Genomic DNA, 13,150 nt, shown 5'->3' on the forward strand with positions numbered 1-13,150 from the left:
TGGTCTGCCCAGAATTGAAACTGTGCACACCCTGCAACCCAGCTCTTCTTCATGTATATATTCATTAGTAACTCTTATATATGTGTACCTAAAGTACAGAGAAGGGTTTTCATTATAGCATTTGGATAAATACCCTATGGAATACAATGGAATACAGTAGACTGATGTAGGTAGCTCTCAACATAAATGAGTGGGAAAAAATAATATTTGTGTATACATTAAAAACTCACAGTATACTAATAAGTGTTATATATAGTGCATATATTCTAATGAACCTGTAAAATCATGAAGGTAAAACTAAATATCAGGTTCATAGTAATTACACCTCTGCATAGAGACATGGAAATTAACTTGTGGTATACTCCAATTATGACTGAATGCAATATATATGGAACAAGATAGGCATTAATTGTGATCATTTCTGGGTGGGGTTAAATAGGTACTCTTATTTCACGTAGTATCTTATTTTTCCAAATTTCACTCAAAAACAAAAGAGTATCATAAGGAACAGTATTCAGTTTAATTTGGAATCATACCGTTACATATTTACTTTGCCTACAAAATAGTCTCCTCTATTGACACCTCCAAGGGATTCAGAAAAGGAAGTATGAAAAATGTGGTACTTTGCTTAAAAAATGTTCAGTTCGGTAGCTCAGTAGTGTCCAACTTTTTGCAATCCCATGGATTGCAGCACGCCAGTCTTCCCTGTCCATCACCGACTCCCGGAGCTTACTCAAACTCAACGTCCATCAAGTTGGTGATGCCATCCAATCATCTCATCCTCTGGCATCCCCTTCTCCTCCTGCCTTCAATCTTTCTCAGCATCAGGGCTTTTTCAAATGAGTCATTTCTTGACATCAGGTGGTGAAAGTATTGGAGTTTCAGCTTCAACATCAGTCTTTCCAATTCAGGACTGATTTCCTTTAGGATGGACTTGTTGGATCTCTTTGCAGTCCAAGGGACTCTCAAGGTCTTCTCCAACACCACAGTTCAAAAGCATCAGTTCTTCAGTGCTCAGCTTTCTTTCAAATCTTTCACATCCATACATGACTATTGGAAAAACCATAGCCTTGACTAGATGGCCCTTTGTTGGCAAAGTAATGTCTCTGTTTTTTAATATGTTGTCTAGGTTGGTCATAATTTTTCTTCCAAGGAGTAAACATCTTTTAATTTCATGGATGCAGTCACCATCTGCAGTGATTTTGGAGCCCCAAAAAACAAAGTCTGTCACTGTCACCACTGTTTCCCCATCTATTTCCCATGAAGTGATAGGACCATATGCCATGATCTTAGTTTTCTGAATGTTGAGCTTTAAGCCAACATTTTCACTCTCCTCTTTCACTTTCATCAAGAGGCTCTTTAGTTCCTCTTCACTTTCTGCCATAAGGATGGTGTCATCTGCATATCTGAGGTTATTGATATTTTTCCCAGAAATCCTGATTCCAGCTTGGGCTTCATCCAGCCCAGCATTTCTCATGATGTACTCTACATATAAGTTAAATAAGCAGGGTGACAATACTCAGCCTTGATGTACTCTTTCCCTATTGGAACCAGTCTGTTGTTCCATGTCCAGTTCTCACTGTTGCTTCTTGACCTGCATACAGATTTCTCAGGAGGGAGGTCAGGGTGGTCTGGTATTCCCATCTCTTTCAGAATTTTCCACAGTTTGTTGTGATCCATATAGTCAAAGGCTTTGGCATAGTCAATAAAGCAGAAGTAGATGTTTTTCTGGAACTCTCTTGCTTTTTTGATGATCCAACAGATGTTAAGAATTTGATTTCTGGTTCCTCTGCCTTTTGCAAATCCAGCTTGAAAATCTGTAATTTCATGGTTCATATACTGTTGAAGCCTGGCTTGAAGAATTTTGAGCATTACTTTGCTAGCATGTGAGATGAGTGCAATTGTACAGTAGTTTGAACATTCTTTGGCATTGCCTTTCGGTGAGATTGGAATGAACACTCTCCTCTTCTAGTCCTGTGGCCACTGCTGAGTTTTCCAAATTCGCCAGCATATTGAGTATTAGCACTTTCACAGTATCATCTTTTAGAATGAAGTAAAATATGGGACTTCCCTGGTGGTCCAGTAGTTAACATTTGATCTTCCAGTGTAGGGGTGTGGGTTCAATCCCTGGTCAGGGAGCTAAGATACCACTTGTCTCAAGGTCAAAGACCAAAACATGAAACAGAAGCAATATTCAACAAATTCAATAAAGATTAAGAATGGTCCACATAAAAATCTTTTAAAAGAAAGAAAATATATAACCAGTACATTACTGTTCTTCACACTTTTGGACACATTATCCATATAATTACAATCAGAGTAAGAGGACAAAGAAAAATATATGCAGAATTTGACTCCTGAATTAAGGAAATCATGCTCATGTATATTCTTAAAAGAGATAAATAACATTTCAGAATTGACATTTTTACAATGAGAGATGATTGAAACATGCCAATAAAAGCTATATGAGTTTTATGGAAACAATGAATACTTCTCTTAATGTCTTTTAGTGTATAAGAAATGGGAACAGCTATCTTCATGCAAATTAACTAGACTTCAGTTGCACAAATTAAGAGAACTACAGTTTAATCAATCAAATGGTAGATTGGTTATAATGGATGTCAAAATCATTCTTTAATAAGTTAGGTTTAGAAACATATCTATTTTAGGAAACATTCAGAAACATATCTATTTCAGAAACAAAATACAAACAAAAATGATTGGTATTGCAGATTAGTATGATTTCAGTGGAACACATAGCATCTTCAAAACCTGATAATTTCCAATCCATAAAACACTAAAAGAAATCGGTGAATCAGTCTAGACACACATTTCAAAGAGCTGATGAGGTTGCAACCACTTATGCCTCACTCTTGAGTTACCTCGATAATTCTCAGCACTTGCAGAGTTTTCTAGCTTCAGAGAGCCTACAAACTAATTAATCCTTACACTACCCAGTGAGACAGTGATAAGAAATCCCTGGAAGAGAGCATCTAACTATATAATTCACACTTGCCTATATAGAATTCAGCATATATGTCATGTTGTGCTTTCCTATCTTTCTATTCCAATAAATCTTATGAGAGATGATATCCATATGTGAATACATGATGCATAGCTGTCTATTGTGTATAAAATGATGTACACTGCACTCAATCTGCAGCTAAAAGCTAACAAAGAAAGATATATGTACAGCCAACACATGAAAAACATCTGGTACATTCTGCTGTATTTTCTTTTCTCATTCATTTTACATCTTGTTCTTGGTCATTCCAGGGTGGACTTGATTTGAATAAACTACAGCTCTTCCATGGGGATATCCAATTCTCTTGTCAAAGATTAAATTATTTTCATTTGTTCTGAAATAAAGGGTTTTAAAATTAAGAACCTATAAATTATGCTGAATGTAAGGGAATACCATATGGGAAAGCTTCACCCAAAAGAAGGAATATTTAACTACTGTATTAAGAATTCTTTCTACTAGGATTCCCTTCTCTCTGCAGGTAGCTGGCTACAACAGTCTACCAAAACAAATCTATTCCTGCAGTAAAGGCCAACAATAGGTCACTCAGAGAGAGCACTTTCTGATTGCACAGGGCTCTACATCTTTTTGCTAAAATAGGGGAAATCCTTATCCTATTTCCCTGTTTAACTGAAAATTCATTTTAAAATTAATCCTCTCCTTTCAAAAAAATTCTGAATTTCCTTCAAATTGCTTGACCCTTTTCTAATCTCTGCAAGTATCTAAAATTACACAGATATACACATATGCAAGAGAAACAGTACAACTGGATGACCATCCAGTATGTCCATGTGTTCTGTTTTAAAAATTCTCTCATGTACTATTTGCATTAAGGTTGTAACTGTAATTCAATGCAAGATCTATTTGACCAATATCCCAAGGACATCACTGAAGGATGTATACACAATATGAGTTAACAAGATTTCTACCTGCACACACTTTATTTGTAAATAAATTTACATAGTCAAAATAATCAGCTCTGCTGTCAAAGATACTGCCTAAAACTTTACTTTTTAAAAAATTTTCTTCTTTTTACCTTCAAGATCCAAGCATTTTTTCCATTAAGTTTATCTAAAATAGACTATTGAACATTTACACTGAATGAAAAACAGTACGTTGAAAATAGTTGATTTCTTAGTGTAAGTAATAACTTCAGTTTTTCCTTAATTAATTGCATAGGGTTAGGGAAAGAGCTAATATGCCATATTGATGTATTATTTGAGCCTCTAGAGAAAATAAGACTTAATTCATTAGTAACGGGAAATAAAATAAGGATTTTTACATGGATCTACCTTAAAACAGTTGAGATACTTACAAACACTAAACTCAGATTCCTTCCAGTTACAATTAAACTTATCATATCTATCTATATACATATATCTAAATATAGATATATATATATGGACTTCCCTTGTGGCTCAGTTGGTAAAGAATCTACCTGCAATGTGGGAGAACTAGGTTCAATCCCTGGGTTGGGAAGATCCCCTGGAGAAGGGAAAGGCTACCCACTCCAGTATTATGACCTAGAGAATTCCATGGACTGTATAGTTCATGGGGTCCCGAAGTGTCAGACACAACTGAGTAACTTAAACTTTCACTTCACTTTCACAATTAAATTTATCATGTATGTGTGTGTGTGTGTGTGTGTGTGTGTGTGTGTATGGGCTTCCCATGTGGCACAGAGATAAAGAATCTGCCTGCTAGTGCAGGAGACATAAGAAATGCCAGTTTGATGCCTGCAGGGAAGATTCTCTAAAAGAGGAAATAGCAACCCACCCCAGTATTCTTACTTTGAAAATCCCATGAACAGAGAGGACCTGACAGGCTATATAGTCCATGGGGTTGCAATGAATCAGGCATGACTGAATGACTGACGTGTGTGTGTGTGTGTGTGTGTGTGTGTGTGTGTGTGAAGGAATACTATTTAGCCAAAAGAAAAGGAAATCCTGTCATTTGTAATGAGATGGATTGACCTTGAAGGTATCATGTTAAGTTAAATAAGTCAGACAGAGAAAGAACAAAGCCTGTATTTTCTCATTTACATGTAGAATCTTAAAAATGCCACTATAGAGAGTAGAACCATGATTTCCAGAGATTGGAGATTTGGGGAAATGGGGAGATTTGGTCAAAGGGTACAAACTTCCAATTTTAAGATGAACAAGTTCTGAGGATCTAGTGTACAACATGATAACTATATTTTAAAATACTGCATTTTATATTTAGTGGTTTCCCTGGTAGCTCAGTCGGTATAGAGTATGCCCACAATGTGGGAACCCTGGGTTTGATCCCTGGGTAGGGGAGATCCCTTGGAGAAGGAAATGTCAACCCACTCCAGTATTCTTGCCTGGAGAATTTAATGGACAGAGGAGCCTGGTGGGCTACAGTTCATGGGGTCACAAAAAGTCGGACATGACTAAGTGACTAACTTTCACTTTCATACTTAAAATCTGCTTAGAGAATAGATCTTAAACGTTCTTACTGCAGCTGCCGCCCCTCAAAAAATGATAGTAGCTATGTGAGGTGACGAATGTGTTAAGTAACCATGCTGCGTAATCATTTTGTGATATTAATATACACAAATCATCACATTGTACTCAAACCTATACAATGCTATACTTCAATTATATCTCAGTAAAACTGGAAGGGGCGAATATCAAGGGATTTTTTAAAAGAGTAGAAATGATAAAAATCTTTGGCTATAATATTAATCAGGGCTCTCCAGGGAAACAGAACAAACAGTATATGTGGGTGTGTGTACACATACACACACACACACACACACACACACACACACACACACACACACACTGCTACTGCTGCTAAGTCGCTTCAGTCATGTCCGACTCTGTGCGACCCCGTAGATGGCAGCCCACCAGGCTCCCCCGTCCCTGGGATTCTCCAGGCAAGAACACTGGAGTGGGTTTCCATTTCCTTCTCCAATGCATGAAAGGGAAAAGTGAAAGTGAAGTCGCTCAGTCGTGTCCGACTGTTAGCAACCCCATGGACTGCAGCCTACCAGGTTCCTCCATCCATGGGATTTTCCAGGCAAGAGTGTTGGAGTGGGGTGCCATTGCCTTCTCCGCTCACACACACACACACACACACACATAAATACAAAGAAAGATTTATGTTAAGGAATTAGCTCACATGATTGTGGAGATTTGGCAAGCTAAAAATCCGCAGGATGGGCCAGCAGACAGGAAACCCAGGGAAGCTACAGTTCAAGTCCAGAGACAAAGTTCTGGCAGAATCCCATCTTCTTGGGAAGTCAGGCTTTTTCTGCCAAGGGTTTCAGCTGATTGGATGATGTCTACCTACCACTGTGAAAGGTAATCTGCTTAACTCCAAGTTTACTGATTTAAATGTTTGGACTTCCCTGGTGGCTTAGATGGTAAAGCATCTGCCTGTAATATGGAAGACCCGGGTTTGAGCCCTGTCGAGCTCAAACCTTTTGATCTCCTTGGCTCAGGAAGATCCCTCACCTTCCTCTTAAAAAAATGCTTTCACAAAAACCTCTAGAATAATGTGTGACCAAATATCTAGGTGCTGTGACCTAGCCAAGTTTACACAAAATTAAACATTATAGAAGAGAAAGAAATTTTGTGAGATTTAATATGCACTGAAATACCTTGCATGTATTTAGTCTGATTCCAGCTGGATATAGACAGCCAAGGAAAGACGGAGAGGCATTTAGTCTCACAACAGGGATAAAGTCGTGACATTTTCAACTCAGTCCTAGGACTGCCATAGAAAGGAGAAACATATCTACTGTTCATACCTTATGAGCAGTCTCTCTACCAATAGATCACAAACTTGAAAACATCTGCCTACACAGAGCCACTGACCTGGTGAAGACATCATCAGAATTTGAGCTTGAACTGTAAAGATTAGCTTTGGGATCTTTGACATTAGTTGAACTAGAAAACCTAGAAGGAATTCTCTTTGGCAAGAGAAGCTGTCTTCAGTCAAACATTCTATCCTGGGAAAACCTAACCTAGTGGAATGTTTGGTTATGAGATGATAACAAAAAAAAATCTGGACCACAGATAGCCAGTTTAATGGACTTTAAGAAAAAGTATTTGGAATACTAATATCAAAGTTTGTTGGAACTAAAAACAATGCAGCATTTCCACAAACTGTCTCCTATTTTTGGATGTTTAATTTTTAAACAGGGATTCATCTTTACAAATTATTATTGTTTTTAATGACTGTATGCACGTATGAATCCTGCAATGCTTGCTTATGAGAGGGCAGACGTGGAGAACTTACAGAAGACTGATAACAAGACCAGGAATCTGGATCTTACGAGATGACTTAGCCTAGAGTGAGAAGGCATATTTTGCTTCTTTCTGGGTCTCCCATTTTTAACAAGGCAAACTACAAAATGATTATAAATAAGGTATAGTTCAGGAAGCAACAGTTAGAACTGGACATGGAACAACAGACTGGTTCCAAATAGGAAAAGGAGTACATCAAGGCTGTATATTGTCACCCTGCTTATTTAACTTATATGCAGAGGACATCTTGAGAAACGCTGGGCTGGAAGAAGCAGAAGCTAGAATCAAGACTGCTGGGAGAAATATCAATAACCTCAGATATGCAGATGACACCATCCTTATGGCAGAAAATGAAGAGGAACTAAAAAGCCTCTTGATGAAAGTGAAAGTAGGGAGTGAAAAAGTTGGCTTATAGCTCAACATTCAGAAAATGAAGATCCTGGCATCTTGTCCCATCACTTCATGGGAAATAGATGGGGAAACACTAGAAACAGTGTCAGACTTTAATTTTTGGGGCTCCAAAATCACTGCAGATGGTGACTGCAGCCATGAAATTAAAAAACTCTTACTCTTTGGAAGAAAAGTTATGACCAACCTAGATAGCATATTCAAAAGCAGAGACATTACTTTGCCGACTAAGGTCCATCTAGTCAAGGCTATGGTTTTTCCAGTGGTCATGTATGGATGTGAGAGTTGGACTGTGAAAAAAGCTGAGCACCAAAGAATTGATGCATTTGAACTGTGGTGTTGGAGAAGACTCTTGAGAGTCCCTTGGACTGCAAGGAGATCCAACCAGTCCATTCTGAAGATCAGACCTGGGATTTCTTTGGAAGGAATGATGCTGAAGCTGAAACTCCAGTACTTTGGCCACCTCATGCGAAGAGTTGACTCACTGGAAAAGACTCTGATTCTGGGAAGGATTGGGGGCAGGAGGAGAAGGGAACGCCAGAGGATGAGATGGCTGGATGGCATCACGGACTCGATGGACATGAGTCTGAGTGAACTCCGGGAGTTTGTGATAGACAGGGAGGCCCGGCGTGCTGCGATTCATGGAGTCACAAAGAGTCAGACATGACTGAGCGACTGAACTGAACTGAAGAAAAGAAGGACACATTCTCTATTGCCCAATTTTTTCTCTCTTATAAATCCCTTATAAGAGGGAGATTTAAATCTCAAAGATTTCATTTAAATGTCTTAAACATTGGATCCTGATCTTGTATCCATAAATGGGAAGATTTGGTCTAAACATAAAAAGAAATGATATGTAGATAAGTGAGCAGTGGTCCAGATTTCCTAACTGATGCATTTATAAACCTATCAGGGATTCCCAGAAATATCTGGGTAAATGAAATTGGTTAATAGTGCTCCTATAAAACTAAGCAAAAAGGGTGTCACAGACAAAAGTGAGACTGCACATAGCAATTTGGTCTGGGTTTGGGGTAAATCTTCCAATAGCCAAATCAATGTTACATCATAAAACATGTTTGAAACAGGTTATATATATATATTATATATATATATATATATATATATAATTCAATTTCTAGTTGCTTTTCATTAAGGGAAATGTAAACTTCATGAAAACTAACCTTATATTGTAAGATTAACTTTAACAAAATTTACTTAACTTTCCATAAATAAATGTGAATTTTCTTTTCTTTTATGTTAAAATGATAGAATTAAATCAGAACTTCTTTGAGATTCTTACCATGTGGTGTCATGGCCACCATGCTAAATGGTAAACTCTGTGCAAAACTAACAGCAGAATGCTTATATCAAGATTTCCTCTCTTCACAATAAGGTGATTTTAAATTATGACCATGAAATGTGTCTACTAACATCAAGAGCCAAGAAATATCATTTGACAATAACAACAACAAAACTTTGGAAAGAGTAATATTACCAAAAGATACTACCACATTTTTATTGGCGTGTGAAAAGGAAGTAGAAATTTCTCACCTCGGTAATATTCAGAGTCTTTTAATCATATTTTTCACACTAGTCAAGATTTGTCCCAGGTACTAATTCTAACTTTTAAAATCTTTCTTCCCTGTAGATTTCTGGATACTGTAAAAATGCTGAATAAGGTTGTAACTGTGTAAGTTTCATAGACCTTTATTTTGGGGTGAGAGTTTTTGTTACAGTTTATAAAAGATGTTTTCCTATTTAGACCTCAGGGCTATTTGGGGACCTACAAATAAATGTGACCCCAGCTGTTTCAATTCTTGATATCCAAAAGGTTGATCATTTTTAAATTAAATAGGATATATTATTTAGCAGAAAGAATGTCTTTCCCTTTTAACTTCTAATAAATTGTATGTAAAGTTTAAAAAAATGTAACAGAAAAGATGTCATATAAAAATGTGGGAAACTGTGGCTACATAATTTAAAACCACTTGTGAAATAAAAAATAAAATCCTCTTTTTTTTTAAACTTTACTTATGAGTTGGGTCAAATAAATCCCCATACAACTTCAGTCACTGTCCTGACATTTTGTCTGCTTTTGAACTTTGTACAGAAACATAAAAATTAAATAGTGTTATAGGTAGACAAAATTATATGGACAAATGTATGATATATGTTGATTCTCCACTTCTACAATCTTCTTAATCACTATTTGTCTTTTACCTTGAACATTAACACTAAATTTTTCAAGATATAATTTCTTTAAACAGGGATACCAATTATGTTTTATTTCCCTTTTCTTAAAAAATGATTTTGAATCCTTTATCTTTTTTTAATTTTCAAGTATATCAATATTCTAGTTAATAGAAATAATACTTCTCCAAGTACACATTTGCTGCTCATTTTTAATCTCTATGCTGACAACATAATCCATTTATCGGTGAAGACAATAGCAACCTACTTCAGTACTCTTGCCTGGAAAATCCCATGGATGGAGGAGCCTGGTAGGCTGCAGTCCATGGGGTCGCAAAGAGGTGGACACGACTGAGCGACTTCTCTTTCAATTTCCCTTTCATGCATTGGAGAAGGAAATGGCAACCCACTCCAGTGTTCTTGCCTGGATAATCCCAGGGACAGGGGATCCTGGTGGGCTCCGTCTATGGGGTCGCACAGAGTTGGACATGACTGAAGCGACTTAGCAGCAGCAGCAATCCATTTATGGACAAATATATTTTTCTTTCTCAGTTTATTTTCTGAACATTGAATAAAAGGTATTTTAATGACTCCACAATTCTTTTGGAAAGAGATCTCAAAACTAAATTCTTTTATTCTTCATTTTCAACTCAACCATATGACCAAATGTGTTCCAAAAGTAACTGGAATTGTTCATAATTCATGCTTTCCTGGAGATAACAGTCTTTAAAATTATTAACTAGAAGCTTCTCTGCACTATGATCAAGTTAATAGAGATTATTACAAAGGTTTCTGGGAATTGAGTAGGATTTCTAAATACATAAAATTAATGAAAAGATAGTTGAAAAATATGATAACTGAAAGAAATCTTAACTAAAGAATCAGTGAAATATATACAGTGCTTTTTTTCCTGCAAATTACATATGGTCTGCCCTCTATATCCCCTGGATCAGCATTTTCAGATTCAACCAACTGCAGATTTAAAATATTTTTTAAAAATTCCAGAAAGTTCCAAAAAGTAAAATTTGAATTTGCCATGCCCAGCAATTATTTAGATAGTATTTACATTGTATTAGGTATAAGCTATCAGCTGATAACTTTAAGTATACAGGAGGATGTACATAGGCTAAATGTAATTACTATGACAATTTACATAAGGATTTGAGAACCTGCAAATCTGGGAATATTCAGAGGGGTTCCTGAAACCAATCCCCCAGGGGAACCAAGAAGCAACTGCATATTTTTAAAAAAGGAACAGCTCCTAATGCACTTTTTTGGTTCTTTCTCTGCAATTATGCTAACAAGTATCATGCTGAGAAAGGATTAGTCCTGATGGACAATCAAAGACAATGCTTCCTTCCTGGTAAAAAGGTGAGAAAAGATGTTGGCATCTGAGCTGCAGTTATTAGGCATTGCAGCAGGAGGTCCATATGACCAGTTAGTGAGCACAATCAGAGTTAGCTGAAGTAGAGGAACTGCCTTGTCACTAGACAGGCTCCTTTGCGCCGTCATATATGTAACTTCTCTGACTTGGTGGGTGGAAACCACACAGCACACATCTTCCTGACAGTCCGGCATGGTGTCCTTCCCTCAGCTTGGCAGCCATGACACCGGCCAGGTAAAAACTCCTGGTGGGATGAAGCATTTGGCATAGCAGCAGGACATGTGCACCTGCAAAATCTGAAGAAACAGAAAACATTTCTGAAAAGAAGAGCTAGGAAGGACCCAGCTACTTAGTTCTATATTAACAATAAAAGGTGAGAAAGCAAGATTTCAAACACAAGATTAAAATGTATTCATTGAATTCTCATAATGTCCCCTGTAGTAGCTAATATAGCAAAATGATGAAAAAGGTAGAATAAAATCTCCTGCTAATTTTAATGATATTGCTGAGTGATTATATTTTCATATATTTGTGTATTTCAGTTTGTGTTTTTTAATGGCCTCCTGAAAATATTCTCCTTAACGTCAGTTTGAAACCCCAAAATGAGGTAAGATTTATTTTTTTTCTTTAATGTTGACATTATGTCAAAACTCAATGCTAACATTTTTGAAATATTCATTTAAGTAGCATAATAGGGTATGTGTTAGCTTGCTCTGTATATATTGTAGCGACTACTGATATTAGCATGAGAAAACCATAGGTCTCCAAATGAACTAATCATATAATACTAAGTAAACACGCCTTGCCTAAAGAATATGGGTTAGGTTACATTCCAAAAGAACAACGTGGAATAAAAACATAGTATCTAATACAATCATTTTTAATGTACCTCCCAGAGATTGCTTTAAGGCAAAGGTGACCACAAGGCCAGTGGTAGATGGTTACAAGCCGTCTTCCCCAACATCTGTGTAAATAGATTCAAAGAACCAAAGGCTGCAGTTTCAAAAATTAAACTACAAAAGCCATATCTATAACTGTACACAAAATCGCCTTGTCTACCCCTTCTTCTTACCCCCTACCACCTCTGGTGCTATTAAAGAAAAAGAATGTCTGAGGACCACCAAGGTGAAAAAGGGCAGCTAAAGGACATGGGAATAATTATTTTCAAGGGTGCCTTAAAAGTCATTAGTCCTTCTTTCTGCATTCTAGAAAAAGAATGTATGTGCATACAAATCAAGGTAGTGGGCTTAATATACATGTTGGCAAAAATGGGCAGCTTCTATTGATATTTTTATTTCTGTTTTACTACTGTCTTAATTTGTTGCAAGAACCTGAAATATGGCACAAAGAAATGATGCTATCAAGTTGGCAGTTATGTGCCCTAACACAAAAACTGGCTACCCAAGTTCTCAGCATGAAAACTCAAGGAGCCCTTCTGTGTGTCTTTAGCCCACCAATCTAACATGATTGTCCACAATTAAACTTAAGGAAAAAGAACAGACTTTGATCAAAACAGAAAAATGATGTGAGTGTGAGGTTGTGCAGCAGAGTAGGGGAGTAATGGTGGTGGTGGTATAGCTCACGTTCTAAAAACTTAGCCTTTAACCTTTATTGAAACCATTGTGTCAGATGCACAACATATAGGTAAACCACTTCAAGGTAAAGATGAAACATGAAAATTTTCAGAGTTTTCTAAGGGTAGGAGAGTTCACACATGGCAGTGCCAAGACCAAATTTATCTCACCCCCCCAAGTTCTTTTTCTTTCCTCCAAGCCCTAATATATTTCTTCCAGAATTATCAATTCACAGATGAAAAATTTGCTGACATTGGAGTAATTTAAATTAAGATTCAGAAAAAACTGAAAATAT

This window comes from Capricornis sumatraensis, chromosome 1 (genome assembly GCF_032405125.1).
Source record: "Capricornis sumatraensis isolate serow.1 chromosome 1, serow.2, whole genome shotgun sequence".
Classification (NCBI taxonomy): Eukaryota; Metazoa; Chordata; class Mammalia; order Artiodactyla; family Bovidae; genus Capricornis; species Capricornis sumatraensis.